Source organism: Herpailurus yagouaroundi, unplaced genomic scaffold, assembly GCF_014898765.1.
Source record: "Herpailurus yagouaroundi ecotype Mexico unplaced genomic scaffold, PumYag 196, whole genome shotgun sequence".
NCBI lineage: Eukaryota > Metazoa > Chordata > Mammalia > Carnivora > Felidae > Herpailurus > Herpailurus yagouaroundi.
The window spans coordinates 22,492,568-22,510,510 of NW_024412427.1; positions in this window are offsets into that span (position 1 = coordinate 22,492,568).

The following is a 17,943-nucleotide window of genomic DNA, read 5'->3' on the forward strand; positions in this document are numbered from 1 at the left end:
TAAAATTTAAATTCAAGGGGCGCCTGGGTGGCGCAGTCGGTTAAGCATCCGACTTCAGCCAGGTCACAATCTCGTGGTCTGTGAGTTCGAGCCCCGCGTCAGGCTCTGGGCTGATGGCTCGGAGCTTGGAGCCTGTTTCCCATTCTGTGTCTCCCTCTCTCTCTGCCCCTCCCCCGTTCATGCTCTGTCTCTCTCTGTCCCAAAAATAAATAAAAAACGTTGAAAAAAAAATTAAAAAAAAATTTGAATTCAAGTTAGTTAACATACACTGTAGTCTTGGCTTCAGGAGTATAACCCAGTGATTCATCTCTAACATATGACACCCAGTGCTCATCCCCAAAAGCACCCTCCTTAATGCCCATGACCCATTTAACCCACCCCCACCTACCTCCCCTCCAGCAACCCTCAGTTTGTTCTCTGTATTTAAGAGTCTCTTATGGTTTGCCTCCCTCTATGTTTTTTATCTTATTTTTCCTTCCCTTCCCCTATATTTATTCATCTGTTGTGTTTCTCAAATTCTACATGAGTGAAATCATATGATATCTGTCTTTCTCTGACCCCAAAATCAAATAATGCAATGAAGAAATGGGCAGAAAACATGAACATGGAACACTTTTCCAAAGAAGATATCCAGATGGCTAATGAACACATGAAAAGATGTTCAACATCACTCATCATCAGGGAAATACAAATCAAAACCACAATGAGATACCACCTCACACCTGTCAGAATAGCTAAAATAACAACTTAGGAAACAACAGATGTTGGTGGAAATGCAAACTGATGCAGCCGCTCTGGAAAACAGTATGGAGGTTCCTCAAAAAGTTAAAAGTAGAACTACCCTACGACCCAGCAATTGCACACGAGGTATTTATTCAAAAGATACAGTTGTGCTGTTTCAAAGAAGCACATACACCCCAATGTTTATAGTAGTGCTATCAACAATAGCCAAATTGTGGAAAGAGACCAAATGTCCATTGACTGATAAATGGATAAAGAAGATTTTGTGTGTATATATATATATATATATATATATATACACACACACATATATATGTATATATATATGATATTTTACATTCTTAAAATCCATCCTGTATATACACAAATCCATATATGAAGAGAAGTTTTTAAGGTTGCATGGATCTTGGCAATACTATTTAGTAATAAAAAGGAAACAGTTACTGATACATGAAACAACACAGATAAATTTCATAGCCATTGAAACAAGGGGGGAAAATGAACCCAAAAGAATATACAGTTGACCCTTGAACAATGCAAGTGTTAGGGCCACCAACCCACACACAGTCAAAAATCCACGTATAACTTTTGACTTCCCAAAAACATAACTAGCAATAGCCTGTTGACCAGAAGCCTTAGTGGTAATATAAACAGTCAATGAACATATATTTTGTATGTTATATGTATTATATATCCTGTTCTTGCCATGAAGCTAGAGAAAAAAATGTTATTAAGACAATCATAAAGAAGAGAAAATATGTTTATAGTACTGTACTGTATATACTGAAAACTGAGTACTGTACTGCATATAAGTGGACCCATGCAGTTCAAAGTCACTTTTTTCAAGGGTTAACTGTATACTATATAATTCCACTTATATGAAGTCTAGAGCAATCAAAACTAATCTGTCATGATGAAATTCAAAAAGTTGTTGCTTTGGGGAAAGAATTTGACTAGAAAGGGGGACAAGAGACATTTCTAGGGTGATGACAATGTTCAATATCTAGTTTTGGGTGGTGGTTACACAGTCCTATCCAATTGTCAAAACTCATTGAACCGAACACTCAAGAACTATCTTTCATTTTATGTAAATTACACCTTAACAACAGCAGCAACAGTCAGGCACTCAGCAATAATTTTAGTTTTGCTACTCTGATTGTAAAGAACAAAGGTTGATTTTATAACCAGAAAAAATATTACCAAATAGGGATCAGTTATTATTCAAATACACACAGCATTAAATAAATGGTGGTTGACTAATTATGTGTGCTCTACTGAGGATACTGCTCAATTGTGTGTTATGTAATGAAATAGGAAAGTTCACAAATAAGTAATTGTGAAACTTTGTAGAAATTCAAATACACATATAGAGATTATAGGTGTGCAACTGTAGCAGAGTAGACTGACCGGTTCATTCCATATGAGGTGCCTTATAATGACTGTAGCTATCACATAGGTATGTAAATGTTCATATAGATCATTCATTTCTGTACTTCTTCGGGGACTTAATCTTCCAACATCGTGCTCAGGTTAAGGGCCTGGGTGAGTCTCTGGGCCCATACTTTTCTGCTTCAGTTTGTAAAACTTCTCTTTTATCTGTTCTATATATTAAGATTCTGTATAAAATTTCATTTGGAAAAGAGTTTTATGGCTAAAGTAAGGCTGAATTTCATTATAAAACCAGCATTCTAATTCTTCTAAGTCATACAAGAGAGCATGTTTGAGTTTTTTCCAGTAACATACAGTAGGTAGTAGTTGTGGGTTCTGCTAACTCTCCATCCTCTCTCCGTTACCCAATTTTGTGACCAGAGGCATTCCTTTTAAGAATGAGAATCATGGCTCAAATTCTTAAGAGGTTGCTATATTTCTCCCTGGAGATGCTGACTGCAGATGATGTTGCTGCCATAAACTTGGGTTATGACTGTAGAGGCCAAAAGGTCTGTCATAAGGTGCATAACCAGCAGCATTAGAATAAACAGGCTTTTGCATGCTTTTCAAACACTCTTTTTAGAAAAGTGATTTTTAGTTGCTAATATCTGAATCATTGTACTAATACTGTTCCATATTTAGAGGTTTTTTTAAGTTTATTTATTTAGAAAGAGAGCCTGTGCACATGAGGCATCCCAAGCAGGAATCCCAAGCAGGCTCTGTGTTGTCAATGCAGAGGCTCACACAGGGCTCTATCTCACAACTGTGAGATCATGACCTGAGCTAAAACCAAGAGTTAGACACTTACCCAACTGAGCCACCCACGTGCTCCTGGAGGTATATTTTTTAAACTTGACTTCACATCAATTTATTTTCAGAAAAATTTTACAATAAAACCTGACTTACTAGATTAAACTAGAGCTTCTCTGGTTGAAGTCGGATTGGGGAACCTGAAGCCTCACTTATTTGGTTTTCCCATTGCTTTCTGCATCAGCCCCAAGGAGCCATACATAACTCTAGAGACCACAAAAAGATATTGATTTGGAGCAGTGGTTCTGAACTAGGGGCACTTTGTGTCCTAGGGGACACCTGACAATGTGTGTTTGTCTCACTGGTATCAAGCCAGTAAAGGCCAGGGATTCTAGGGAACGTCCAACGATGCACAGGGCAGCCCTACAGCAAAGAATTGCTTGACCCAAAACATCAGTAGTGCCACGACTAAGAAACCTTGAACTGGAACAAGAGTTAAAGACATGCCAACACTTCAGTGTGATTTGTTCCATCTTTGAGGCTGAGTTCATAAAATTCATTTAAATATTTTGTTTTATTAGGAGGTGAAAATGTAGAGCTTGTCTTTGATACTAACATTTCTAAGTAACTGCTTATAGCATTTCTCTTCTACCTTTAACTGCTTGACTAGAACTCATTAGAAAGAACACTTTTAGGCATCTCCTTAGTGCCCTCAGTTGGGTCTTGACACACTCTGTCTCCCTTTCTCTCCTCTAGCCAGGGGTCAAGAGCACCAACCTCATCACATAATTCTAAAGCAAAAGGAAACTGAACTATTTTATTAAAACACTGAATCAATTATGATCCAAATTCCTAGTTATGCTACCATTAGACCTATGTTAGAGCTAATAAAAGCAACCATAATTCTTCACATAAGAGTGTTTTTCCTGGAGATAGGGAATAATACCTCTCTGCCCATAAAACAAGTAACATATGTCCATTGTTTTTGATGACAGATCTAAGCAAACATTTCCATCAGGCTTTATTGTTACAAAAAACAATCCACCCCAATGCACAGGAAATTAAGCAATAATTAATGAAAAACAAGGGAACATTTTATTAACACTTTTTTCAGTACAGAAAAACAAGGGAACATTTTATTAACACTTTTTCAGTACAAAAAGCAATCAAGGCTGCCTGCCAGTATCATATATTACTTCTAAAAGAAATGTTTTTTTTAAAAAACCTCATTATGTTGGAGCTTGACTAATTAGAAAACTAATTTGCAACAATGCTTTTCAGCCCAAATGTCATAAGCAAGTTTCCATGCTTAGAGTCTTTAAAAATATGAACCTTTTCAAGTTTTGATTCTGTAAGTCTGATCCACACATTCACTTGAGAGCTCACTCAGTTATTGCTGCAAAAAATAGGGGCGCCTGGATGGCTCAGTCGTTAAGCGGCTGACTTCGGCTCAGGTCACGATCTCGCGGTATGTGAGTTCGAGCCCCGCGTCGGCTCTGTGCTGACTGCTCAGAGCCTGGAGCCTGTTTCAGATTCTGTGTCTCCCTCTCTCTCTGACCCTCTCCCGTTCATGCTCTGTCTCTCTCTGTCTCAAAAATAAATAAATGTTTAAAAAAATTAAAAAAATAGATATTTATTTATTGATGCCTAGAAGTTATCCCAAAACTTAGTAGTCTAAACCGACTGTTACATATTTAGCTCTTAATTCAATGGGTCAGAAATTTAGGCAAGGCTTAGTTGAATGGCTATTCTTGTCTAGGCAACCACCAATATGCATGCGCAGGCAGCAATAGATCAACTAGCTGGCTTTACTTCTCGCATTTGGCCATCTGTTGGCTGGTACAAAATGAGAACAACTGGGTCATTAACCACCAGGCTAGTCCTGGTTTGTTCACATGGAGAGGCAAGGGTCTAAGGAGAAAAAGAGCAGAAACAGGCAAGGCCACCAGTAGTCTAAGCTCAGAACAGGCACAGGATTGCTTTTGTCATATTATGTAGACTAAAGCAAGTTAAAAGGCCAGCTCAGATTCAAGGCATGGAGAAATAAATTCTACCACTTAATGGGAAGAACCAAAAGTCACATTGAAAAGTATATAAATAAAAAACCAAGTAGGGTAATGAGGCCATCTTTGCAATAAATATACCACACTCACCCAGCACACTGCTCTCATCTTTACTTTCACGCACTTCAGCGTCCTAGGGTGACTGCCAGAAGGACAGTGCAACACAATCCAGAAATGCATGGGTCCCAATTAACACTTGGACCAATAAAAGAGAGAAGATGAAAGCAGCTGGCAGATAAATTATTTTTTCTTCCTTTTTTTTTTTTTTTGAAAGCCTGTTCCAAAAAGCTGCATACAGATTAGAAAGTGGACACTACAGCCACTGTTTCCAAAACCATACCACCTTTACTACAAGTCACATTTGCAAAATAAGTGTCCTGGGATCTGCCTCTTCCCTCTCTTGTGAACAAATTAGCTTGTAAGTGCATCTGATTGGTGGCTCCTAGCTTACGTTCAGTACCCAAGTTTAAGAAAAATCTGGCAAATCTGTTTTTTACCATTCCATTTTTTGCATGCCAGAGTGGGTTGGAATGAAAGTTAAGGGAGTCAACCCAAAGTATCTACCATAGTCTCTACTATGCAAAGAATTCCTACAAATCAATAAGAAAAGGATGATGAACTGATTATTGAAAGTAACTCACAAAAAAAAAAGAAATAAAAACAACTTATATACTATAAAAGAACGTTTCTTTTCACTAGCAAATAGGGAATAACTTTATCTGGTTTAAAAAAATGAAATTGGCTGAAATAAAAAGTAGTCTTTAATATTGACAGGAAGAAGGAACTCTGATTGACCACCTGAACCATGATAAGAGTAAGTTTATACAGGGCTTTTTCTCCTTCTTTTTTAAGAAGGTAACTTCAATATTTAAAATCCTTTGACCCAACAGTACTTCATCCAGTAATCTGTATTTCAGAAATACCTGTACTTGTACAAAAAATATGTATAAATCATTTATTGTATCATGGTCTGATATCAAGTAATTAGAATTTAAATGTTCACCAGAAAGGCTATATTTAAATTTCACAACCATGTTATAGATTTTTATACAGATTTTTTGAGAACAATATTTATAAGGACTGTCATGGGAAAGGCTCATGAAATTTAGTAACTGTAAAAGCAAATTGCAGAACTATATATATAGAGAGAGATCCCATCTAAAAAAATATAAAAATGCATGTAATCTATCCATCCCTATTTCTCTACAAAAATATCTCAGCAGTATTTACACTGCTTCTCTGGTGTGTGTGGTGGTGTGTGTGTATGTGAGAGAGAGAGAGAGAGAGAGAGAGAGAGAGAGAGAGAGAGAGAGAGAGGGGAAAGGTTCTGGAGGAATATATGCTACATAATTAATGATTACTTCAGGATAAGGGGACAAGGGAGAGGGAGGCTTTAGTTTTTACCCCGCATATTTTTACATTGTTTGAATATTTTACTGGTTACAATGCTCTTGGAACTTAAAAAATGTATGACGTACCAAGGAAAACACTGTCAACAGTTACTCAAACTGTTATACCATTCCTTAAAACCCTCATTCCAAATGTTGTCAACAACACTTTTCAGCATTATCATCATAGAATATCCTGGAGGCCTAAAAACTTGTCTAAGAAATCTTCTGAGATTTTTCTAACAATCATCAAAACTTTCAAATTAAATTAATTAACCTTGATACCATTCCTAGGGCCTGTCCACACCGCACACAATCTTTGCACATTATAGTGCTCTGTTTCTAATTGGCAGTAGCAGTAAATGCTGCTGCTAAATTCCAATCTGGTAAAACCTTGCTTGGAACCTTATCAAAAAGAGCTAAATTACAAATCCCAGTGAAGTGTGCAATTATTTTGGCTACTCCTTGACCTAAGAAAGTAAACATGACCTGAAGCTGTTCTAGATATTTAGAAGTAATAATAAAAGGAACTAATAAGTCTGCACCTACTTTTGCTTTAAATAAGCTGAGTTCCTCACAGCCCACCTGGTTTATTTTTGGCCCTGAGTATTTAATGATAATGAAAATCTTATATGGAAAATTTGGGGGGTGTTTGCTCCTTTAAGTGACCAAACCCAAACATCACTGGAAATGACATTGGCCATTATCATTATAGGCAAATGTGCCTGCTCTCATCAAAGCCCTTGGGGGCAAACCCAAACTGAGAATATATTTTAAAAGAGCAATATGCACTTCTGTTTTGTACAAATCTTTACTCTGAAGCTGATTAGAAGAGCTGTCCAAACTATTTAGAGTCTAAGATATGCTGGATATTGGATAATTCTCAACTCACATGTATAAGCCTAGGGTAAGAACCATCTTAATAAGTTAATCTCTGAACTAGGTGGAAATACAAAAAATTGTCTATTGATACAGATCATTATCATAATAAATGAAGGAGAGTTTAAAATGAAAACATCATATTCTTCCCAAATAGAATTTCATTCGGTCACCTGGAATTCTTCAGTATAAATAAACATATTCTCTAGAAATTAATGTTAACTGAAAAGTGTAATTTTCCTGCTTTGCAGTTGATAGCTATCTCAGGCAAAGAAAACTTGATCCATCTTGATTTCATGATTATGATCTCTAACTTTCTTAATGCCCCCTAACTTTTATCCTTTTATTATTTTGAAGGAAATCTCAATGTAAAAACAAGCCTTCATTCCCAAAGCCTCAAGTTTTGTCACTTTGAAACCTGATTTTGAAGCACGTTTCCCATGTAATCTTTGCAAATTGGTTAGAGAACATACGACAGTTTCTTCCTAAGGATGCTATTAAAAAGAAAAATTCGGGGCGCCTGGGTGGCGCAGTCGGTTAAGCGTCCGACTTCAGCCAGGTCACGATCTCGCGGTCCGTGAGTTCGAGCCCCGCGTCAGGCTCTGGGCTGATGGCTCGGAGCCTGGAGCCTGTTTCCGATTCTGTGTCTCCCTCTCTCTCTGCCCCTCCCCCGTTCATGCTCTGTCTCTCTCTGTCCCAAAAATAAATAAAACCGTTGAAAAAAAAAAAAAATTTTAAAAAAGAAAAATTCGGGGCGCCTGGGTGGCTCAGTCGGTTGAGCGGCCAACTAAGGCTCAGGTCATGATCTCGCGGTCCGTGAGTTCGAGCCCCGCGTCGGGCTCTGTGCTGACGGCTCAGAGCCTGGAGCCTGTTTCAGATTCTGTGTCTCCCTCTCTCTGAGCCTCCCCCGTTCATGCTTTGTCTCTCTCTGTCTCAAAAATAAATAAACGTTAAAAAAAATAAAAAAAAAAAAGAAAAATTCCCAATTCTTCGAAAGTTGAATATTCACTTATGGTACAAGTTGACAGCTGTTAGTGTGTACCAGTTAGCGAGTACTGTGTAAAAAACCACCCCCAGATTTAGTGGCTAAACAAATTTTTTTTTTTATTGTTCATGAGATCTTAGGTGAACTAGGTGGTTCTGATCTCAGCTGATTTCACTCTTGTTGCTACAGTCAACAGTTGGTTGGTTGACACTTCTGCTAGCCTAAGCCAGGCTCCCTCACACAGCTGTTTTAACATGGCTTTGGCTAAGACTACTAAGTTCTCATCCATGTTACGTTTTTCAACCAGAGAGTCTGGCTTCTCATGGCAATTTTCATGGCAGTGGTAGGCGTCCAAGAGAAAGTGTGGACATACACATAGCTCCTTACAAACTAGCACACCATCACTTCTACAGCATTCCACTGGCCGAGCAAATCACAAGGCCAGCCCAGATTTCAGGATGGAGAAAGACTCCACTCATCAGTGGATGTTGCTACAAAGTCACATCACATACAGAATGCATATTGGAAAGGTGAAGAATTAGGGACATTTCTGAAATCAGGCTACTACGCTAATAAAATCTGAATATTCAATTAATTAAAAGATCCAATTTTCCTGTAATTCTAAGTAAGTAAAAGTTTCACTTTATTCTGCTCATGAACACAAAGCTAATTAAACCTCACACTTCATAAAAAAAATTATGTACTTTCCCTAATGAAAAACTAAAAGAATTTTATTGGATTCTTTTCAATTTAATAAAATACATATAACCTGAAGATAAAACAGTACCATTGTGGTCATCTGTCAGTTATTTTGGTCAATTCCATTGAACTAATTTAAATAAAAAATATTTAAACGGTTATATTAAAATTTTTAAAATAGGGGCACCTGGGTCGCTCAGTTGGTTGGTTGTCCAATTAGGCTCAGGTCATGATCTCACAGTTTGTGGGCTTGAGCCCCACATCGGGCTAGAGGCTGTCAGCATACAGATCCTGTTTCAGATCCCCTGTCCCCCTCTCTCTGCTCCTTCTCTGCTGGCTCGCATGCTTTCTCTCTCTCAAAAATAAACATTAACAATTTTTAATAGAAAAAAATAAAGAGGAAGCTACTTTGTAAATTGGAATTCTCTAATATGTCTTTTCCTGAAGGGGATGATTTTATGAAGTTATACATGCACACAGTTCAAAGAGTAAAATCATTCTCCAATGTTTGTTATGAAAAACAACAGTCCCCTATATTCCTGCAAGAATTGTCCTCATGCAATTTTTTTGGTTTAGATATCTATATTACTTAAAATTGCATCCTTGTATTTATTGTTCCCTCTTAATTTTCAGTCTTAGGCATTACCTATTTTTTCCTTATTATGGAAAAGGATGACTTTGCATGACCTCTCCTGCATCTTTCTGCTCCCTTATCCCCCCACCAAATGCACCTTTTCCCTTTCCCCATCCTCTTAGGATAGTTATATCCCAATTTGGGTAAGAAAAATATGCATTTTATTGTACAAATGCTATCCACAGCTGATCCATGTGATATACTATAATTAATTTTCACTTCTTGCAACATTTTTGTTTATAATTAATAATTGTGTTTTGTTTCCTTAATTCTCCATGTATTTTTTTAGCAAACCAACCCCAAATATTCTGCCAATTACTTACAGCTCCTCTTTAAATATTCAGATATATCATTATCTAATAATTTCATTATCTCAAATAAATTTCTCCCCAAACATTCTGACATACTTCCATCAGGAGAGTTGTCCTGTGCCTCGTAAATCAACATCCTTCTGGTGATTCTCTTTATCTCTTCCCTATATTAGGTTCTCTGTTTCTTAAATCCTATATCTTTTTTTTTTTCTTCACTTATTTATTAGCTTTGGTGGCACTCATCCTCCAATAGTTTCTTGAAGAAAAATTTTGGAGATCTTACATATCTGAAAATATTCTGTTCTCACATTAAGTGACGTGTTGCTAAGGTATAGAATTCTAGGTTGAAAATAAATTTCACTTGGAATTTTGAAGACATTTTTTTCTGTGGTCCACAGCTTCAAGTGTTACCAAAGCTTCTAGTGTTGGTCATGAGGAGTTCAAGACCCTTCTCACCTTTTATTCTTTTTAAGTTTATTTATTTATTTATTTTGAGAGAGAAAGAGAGAGAAGAGAGAGAATCCCAAGCATGCGCTGCGCTGAGCCAGACACAGGGCTCGCTCTCATGACCGTGAGATCATGACCTGAGCCAAAATCAACAGCCAGATGCTTAACTGACTGAGCCACCCAGGTGTCCCTCAACTTTTATTCTTTAGTTGTAACTTTGTTCTCGTGTAGTATCTTCTTTTTGTCCCATGCCTTTGGTATACCTCCAATGTCTTGGCATGAGAATATTTTCTTACGTTGCGCTTGGCACTTGCTGAGTTTATTTAACCTGGAAATTTATGTCCCTTCATTGTGGGGAATTTCTTGATTTATATTTTCATCTTTTCTGCTCCCCTGATATCACTGTCTGAAATTCCTACTTTTTTTTTTTACTTTTAGACCTAGATTGGTACTCTAGCTTTCTTATTTTTTTTTTCTCTTACTTTACACCTCTGTCTCTATATTCTTCCTTGTGTGAAGGTATTCTCAACTTTATTTTCCAATATCTGCATGGAGTTTTTATATCTGCTTTCACATTTCAATTTCCAAGAGCTCTTTTTACTATCTGAATAATTGTTTTTACAATATCCTGTTCTTTTGTTCATGAATGCAACATCTTCTTCTGTGATTCTGAATATATTAATGTAGATGCTTTAAAATTTCTTCTCTTAGCATAATATCTTTCCTTCTAAATAGCTGTTTTCCCTGTTTCTTTTGGTCTTAATCTTTCATGCCAAGGATTTCCTGAATGTCTAGTGATCCTGTGCCGTCTATTTATATTTAAGCACAGGCCTCTGAAAAACTGATGTGATGCTCTGAGCTAGTAGATGGGCTTTGTCAACTCTAGGCTTTACTGTAGAAGCATCTAAGGGAGTTCTCGGGGAATCATTAATGTCAGAGTCTTTAGCTCTTTCTTCCTGGGTGGATAGGATTCCCCAGAGGAATATTTCTTGTTTCCTGCCTGGAAGACATGGTCCTTGCTGCCAGCACTCTGGGAAAAGAGGGCTGGGGATTGCAGAGTTAAGTATGCAAGTACAGTACCACTCTTGAGCCTGGTAGGGGGTGATCCACCACCATGGGTTGCCCAGGACTAAGGAGTTTCCTGGGATTCAGGACTTTCAGTGCTAAAATCAGGATGCGACAGTTGATTATTTTAGATATTCTTTAAAGGACCCTCTCTGGCCCCTCTCTGGAGTGCCCTTCCCCAAGGTTAGGGGGACCTACCCCTCATTCCTAGACCATACTTCAAAATGCTTGCCCAAATGACCTCAAGTTTGTCTCCAGGGACTGTTTGGGCCTCTTCTCTCTATCCTTCTTATGATGAATAATTCCACCCACCAGTGTACGTATCCATGAACCCATGCCATGGAGAATGAATGGCAGTTTGTGGAGATTTGATAGAGTTTGAACAGGAGGGCTGGGTCTCCACAGGTGCTCATTTGAGGCTTTGATAGTGATGTAAGGGACCAGGGTGGGAAAAGAAGGGAGAGTAGGCTAGGAGCCATGGCCCCACTTTGGGCTCTGCAAATGCCCAACAAAGTCCTGAGCCTTGCTGCTTTCACTGTGATAGTTACCCCATTCCCAACTGTGCTTAGAGCCCTCCTGTCAAAAGACCTCTCAATTACCTGCTCCTATGACTCACCTTCTTGTATTTTACGTATGCAAAGGGTCAATTGCCCAACTACATAGAGTGGACGATTGGATCTTAGAATCAAACCTCCTTAAGAGACTTCCAACCAATTGCCTATCTTGGCCGCATCTTCACTCCCAATTCTAGGAATACCCAACCCTGATCATTAATTGGATTGCTTCTCATCTTCTGCCACTTCAGGTGTATAATTTAGCTTTCTTTGGTTTGCTAAGTCCCATTCCTCTCATTCATCCATTTCCCAGCTTCTAACATCCTGTGGTGTAGTTTCTTCCCCTGTCCTTTGTAGGTCTTATTCTTTTATAAAAAAAAAATTGCTTAACTTATGTGTAAATAGGGCTTGGAGAGAGGGAAAGCAAATGTGTATATTCAATCACCCATTTTTGCTAGGAAGTTGAAATGTCAAAATATTTCCAGCAAAGGAGTAAACAGGAAGAAAAAGAATAAACTTGGGTAAGGGTGTGTGTGAGAAATTGGGAGAGAAACAGTCAATTCCCACTTGATCCACTAATGAAGCAATATCCTGAAACTACATGAGATAACATCTACCAGTCTGTTTGCCGCTAAATGTTTTATATCAGGCAAACCTGCTCTGGAATAGGCTGAGAAAGCAAAGGGAATTGGGTTTCCTTCCAAGACATTATTTCCAACCTCTGCTGGGGATAAGCTATAGTGACTGTATTGCTTTATATATAGATGGAGGATAAAAGCAACTACAAGTTCTCAAATGGTGAGACACATATGTTTTCAAAAAAAACTTTAGGAGATTAAATGTTTTGGGATGGCATCAAAAAAGCAGACCATTGGGGCACCTGGGTGGCTCAGTCGGTTAAGCTTCCGACTTCGGCTCAGGTCATGATCTCACGGATCATGAGTTCGAGCCCCACATCCAGCTCCGAGCTGACAGCTCAGAACCTAGAGCCTGCTTCAGATTCTGTGTCTCCCTCTCTCTCTGCCCCTCCTCTTCTTGCTCTCTCTCTCTCAAAAATAAAAAATAAAACAATAAAAAAATTTTTTTAGTAAATTAAGAAAAAACATTAAAGAAAAAAAAGGAGACCATGGCTTCACTTCAGCCTCTGTTCCTAGCCATGCTGCATTTCAGGGTAGTGAAGACTGTCGGTTGCATGTGCAAATATAGAACCCTCATGAGTGTGGAAGAACAGGACACTCCACTAGGGAGAATCTATGCATTCTCTACAGCCCATTTTGGGGGGGGGGGCCGGGGTAGGGGGAATCAAGGTAGGCCCTGGCCCAATGAGCAACAGGTGTCATCATCAAAGCCAAGCCAAGCCAGTGTTAGCTCAGAGAAAAGGCACTAACCTTGACTTTGTGCCTAATATGGACTCATGTAATGCATGATTTCATTGAAAACTCATAGTAACTCCATTCTACATGCAAGGAAATGGAAAGTCAAAGAGGGTAAATAATTTACTCGTGGCCCATTGGCTGGTCAATGGATTCACACCAGTGAGTAGACTGACATCTCCTGGTTCTTGGCATCCTGCACATTTATTGTTCTAATTGTGTGTTTGTTCCATATTAAGGAGCTCAGCCAATTGAAATCAAATGGCGACATCTGATAAGAGTAGGGAATCTTTTCCTTCTTGGGTTTAGGATTTATTTTTAATCATTTTGGACCACTTTTAATCCAATTCTGTACACATATGCACCCCAAACTCACTGGATTAGGTTTTTTTTTTCTTTTTCAGGAAAGGTGCTTAGATGTTATCTTTACTGCTGGAGCCCAACCGTCATACCAATAGCTGTTCAACTCAGGCCTTGAGAAGTATGTAATGACCAAGAAAGCTGGGCCTCAGGACTCCTGCAGCACAGCTCAGAGACTGCAGGATGAGGCAATTGTCCAGAGAAGACACTTCTGAGCTGTTTGTAGCCGACTCTTGCAGCAGAGGGAGATGGATGCACACTGTGCAGCAAGCAAAGGGGGTCAGACCCTAATAGCATCCCCTCCTTGCCCTCATATAATGTGCGGTCAGCAGCCTAATTCAGCTCCTGCTTTTTTCTGATGGCTTTTTTCTCTCTGCTCCCATTACCAAAAATTGACTTCATTTTTATTATTTGATTTTGTTCAATTTTACAAATAAAAAGTTGCTGAATATGATTTTAAAAACAGGACAAAACACCCATATGGCCATCATCCAGAATTAGAAATTGTTAATATTTGTTTGTGTTTACTTTGAGAAATAAATAAAACATTACATAGTCCCTCTCCATCAGAAATCCCCTGGACCCCATTACCTAACCTCCTCCCCAAAGGTAACAATAGTCAATGGGGGGTATCTTTCCATTCCATGAACAAAAGCTAGAATAGAATATATGTATGTTTTACTTACATATATGATGTCAAACACATCTTTCCTTTTTTTACTTTATACTTTGAAGATATAGCCATTTTATTTTTATATATTCATACATTTATGCACATAACAGGCATCCCTTTTGGCTGCTGTGTAGTATTTCAACATATAAATATGTCACACGTTATTCCTCCATTAATAGACATTTAGAGAGGCTAAATTTTCTGTGAATATGAAAATATTGCAATAAACACTCTCATAATATCTGCTTATAGAAATATTCAAGCTAAGGTGGATTCTTATAAGTGGAATTCTTGAGTCAAATGTTAAGCACATTTTCAATTTTATGCTGCAAAATTGCTCTCTAAAATGAGTACCACTTGGCATTCTTAGGGTAATTCTTGAAAGTTCCATTTTTTTCAATACTTTGTCAAGCTTGGTTTTAGCAAGGTTTAAAATGTTTCCCCATCGGATAAATGAAAATGGTATCTCTGCTTTTTTCCTCTCCCCCCCCCCCAATTTATAGAATGTTTGCTCATTCCATCACTCAGTTAATATTTATATGTCATTTATTATGGGTAGGTCCTCTTCTAGGACAAAAGACCTAGCTCCCTTGGAGCTAATTGACAAAGACCTCAGCTTGGCTCCCTTGGAGTTTTTATTCCAGGGGAACTGAGGGAGACTGGAAATAAACTTAATGAAAGAACGAAGAAATTTCAGAAAGCATCCATGAGATTCCAGACAGTAAAGAAAATAAACACATGATGTGATCATAATAGTGAAGGAGCAGTAATTTATAGTATGCGATCAAGGAGAGACTCCCTGAGGAGGTGACATTTAAATGGAGACATGAATGACAAGAAGGAACCAACCATGCAGAAACTGTGGGTGGGGATTTGGGAAGAGAAAGCAGCAAGTGCAAAAGTTCTGAGGACACAGGTGTGGAATGTTCTAAAAAAGGAATGAAAGCCTGGGTAGTTGTATCACAGTAAGAAAAAGGCAAGGAGATAAAAGATGTCACAGGAACTTTTAGTTAATACTAAGACTTTGACGTTAATCTAAGAGCAATATAAGGCTTTAGAAGGTGCAGAGGAGTGATGTAGTCTGATTTATTTGTTAAATATGTCATTGTATCTGCTGGGTGGAAAACGACTTGGAAGGAAGAAGTAGGGAGATCGGGTGAAAAAGTCATTGAAACCATCCAGGTTAGAGATGACGGAAGCTTGGGCTAAGGTGTTAGCTGTGGAGATTAGGAGAAATGGGCAGATGCAGATATTCTTTGGAGAAAGAAGTGACAGGACTTTGTGATAGGCTAGACAGGGGCTGGAAGTTGGGAAAAATAATAAAAAATGGTTCCTTTGGCTTTGAACAACTGGGTGAGTGGTGGAACCATCAACTGAGGTAACCAAGACCAGAGGAAGTGGGAATGTGTGGGAATAATTGGTGCTGAATGCAAAGCCTCTTGGATAGCTGAATGTCCTGGCACTAATGCCTCTGGTAGGATACATAGTGCCCTGGCGACTTCCCCAAATCTTGTTAATCGGGGTGATGTTTCAGGGTAAATTATAGATCAGGGGTTAGCTACTGTATTATTCAAGATCTTGCTGGGAAACAGAACCCAATGCCAACTGTACAAGAGATTTTAATAAATAGATGGCTTACAGGGGTGTGGGTAGGGTTAAGGGAACCCACAGGGGGGTTACAGTGTCCAGAGGACTGGCAATGGTGGGAAGCAGTTGTCACCTTGGGTCGAGGCCTAAAAAGGTAAAGGGAGGAAGTGGTGTTAATGGAACCTAATGAGTGGAACCTAAGAGTGCCCTGTCACTCTTGACCACAATCAAGGACTGGGGGAAGGGTTAAAAAGAACATACATTGAGAGAGCCTGGTAGCTCACATGTATTATCTCATTTATTTCTAGTCAACAATCCAATGGAATCAGAATTATCCTGATGAGGTAATTGATGCCCAGAAGGGCATGGCCTTTATTACATGTGTATGATGTCTGCTCTCACACTAGGCTGTAATGATCTCCCATTTTTCAGATGAGGAACTGAAACTCTGAGAAATTAGGTAACTTGCTCAAGAACTAATACCAAATAAGGCAGAGGCTAAATTCAAACTCAGCTCCGTGTCCCCAGGCTGTGTATCACGGTCTCTCAGAACAGTGGAGAAAAATAAAATTACTGGTTGCCCTCTCTGGCCCAAGAACAGTGTTGAGGGCTTTCATGTAACATCATGTAATTTAAACCTAACTAGAACCCTGGAAAGGAAGGACTACTAAAGAGAGAAAGCAGAGCACACAGAAAAAATCTGGACTCTAACAAAGAGTTGCTGATGGTTTTAGGTTAAGACCCTTGTCTCTAGCCCTAAATTAATTTGATCTGTTGATTATATCACACTATGAAGATGAAGTTGTGAAGTTATATTTTTAAAAAAGTTGTCTACTTTATAGTTCTAAGCGGTGGTCTTAATAGGTTTGGTAGTGGCAGGCCTTGGGAGAGAGTGAAAAGTAGGTACATTCTGGTTGCTGAAAAAAACAGGTTCCTCCCTTGAGGCCAATATCTTGACTGTTAATTTTTACTGAGTCTTTACCATTCACCCTTTTATAAAAATTATTATTTAATTTAGTTTTTTTAATTTGCATCTAAGTTAGCTAGCACATAGTGCAACAATGATTTCAGGGGTAGATTCCTTAATATCCCTTACCCATTTATCCGACCCCCCTCCCACACCCCCTCCAGAATCCTCTGTTTGTTCTCTATATTTAAGAGTCTCCTTTTTTTGTCCCCCTCCCCGTTTTTATATTATTTTTGCTTCCCTTCCCTTGTGTTCATCTGTTCTGTGTCTTAAAGTCCTCATATGAGTGAAATCATATGATATTTGTCTTTCTCTGACTGATTTCACTTAGCATAATACTCTCTAATTCCATCCACATAGTTGCAAATGGTAAGATTTCATTCTTTTTGATTGACAAGTAATACTCCATTGCATATATATACCACATCTTCTTTATCCATTCATCCATCAATGGACATTTGGGCTCTTTCCATACTTTGGCTATTGTTGATAGTGCTGCTATAAACATTGGGGTGCATGTGTCCCTTTGAAACAGCATATCTGTATCCCTTGGATAAATACCTAGTAGTGCAATTGCTGGGTCATAGGGGTTACCATTTACTCTCTTGTCATGAATTATGAAGTGTATTTTTTTTTAATTTTATGTTTTCTTAAAGAGAGGGAGAGTGCAAGTGGGGGAAGTGGCCAGAGTAGGGCAGGGGGAGAGAGAGAGAGAGAGAGACAGAGAGAGAATCCCAAACAGGCTCCACGCTTAACATGGAGGCCAACACAGGGTCCGATCCTATGACCCTGGGATCATGACCTAAGCTGAAATCAACAGACACTGGATCCACTGAGCCACCCAGGTGCCTGATGAATTAGGAAGCTTAAAAAGTGCTTCACATGATTTCTTATCCTGACTTTTGTATTAAAATTTAGTAGCTTACTCAAACACATTCTGTGGGAAAACAAATATCCAGATTTTCTTGCCCCTTCACCTAATCTGATTCACACACACCCCTGCTCATACTCAGGTTGGTGTGACTTGCATCTTTATTCC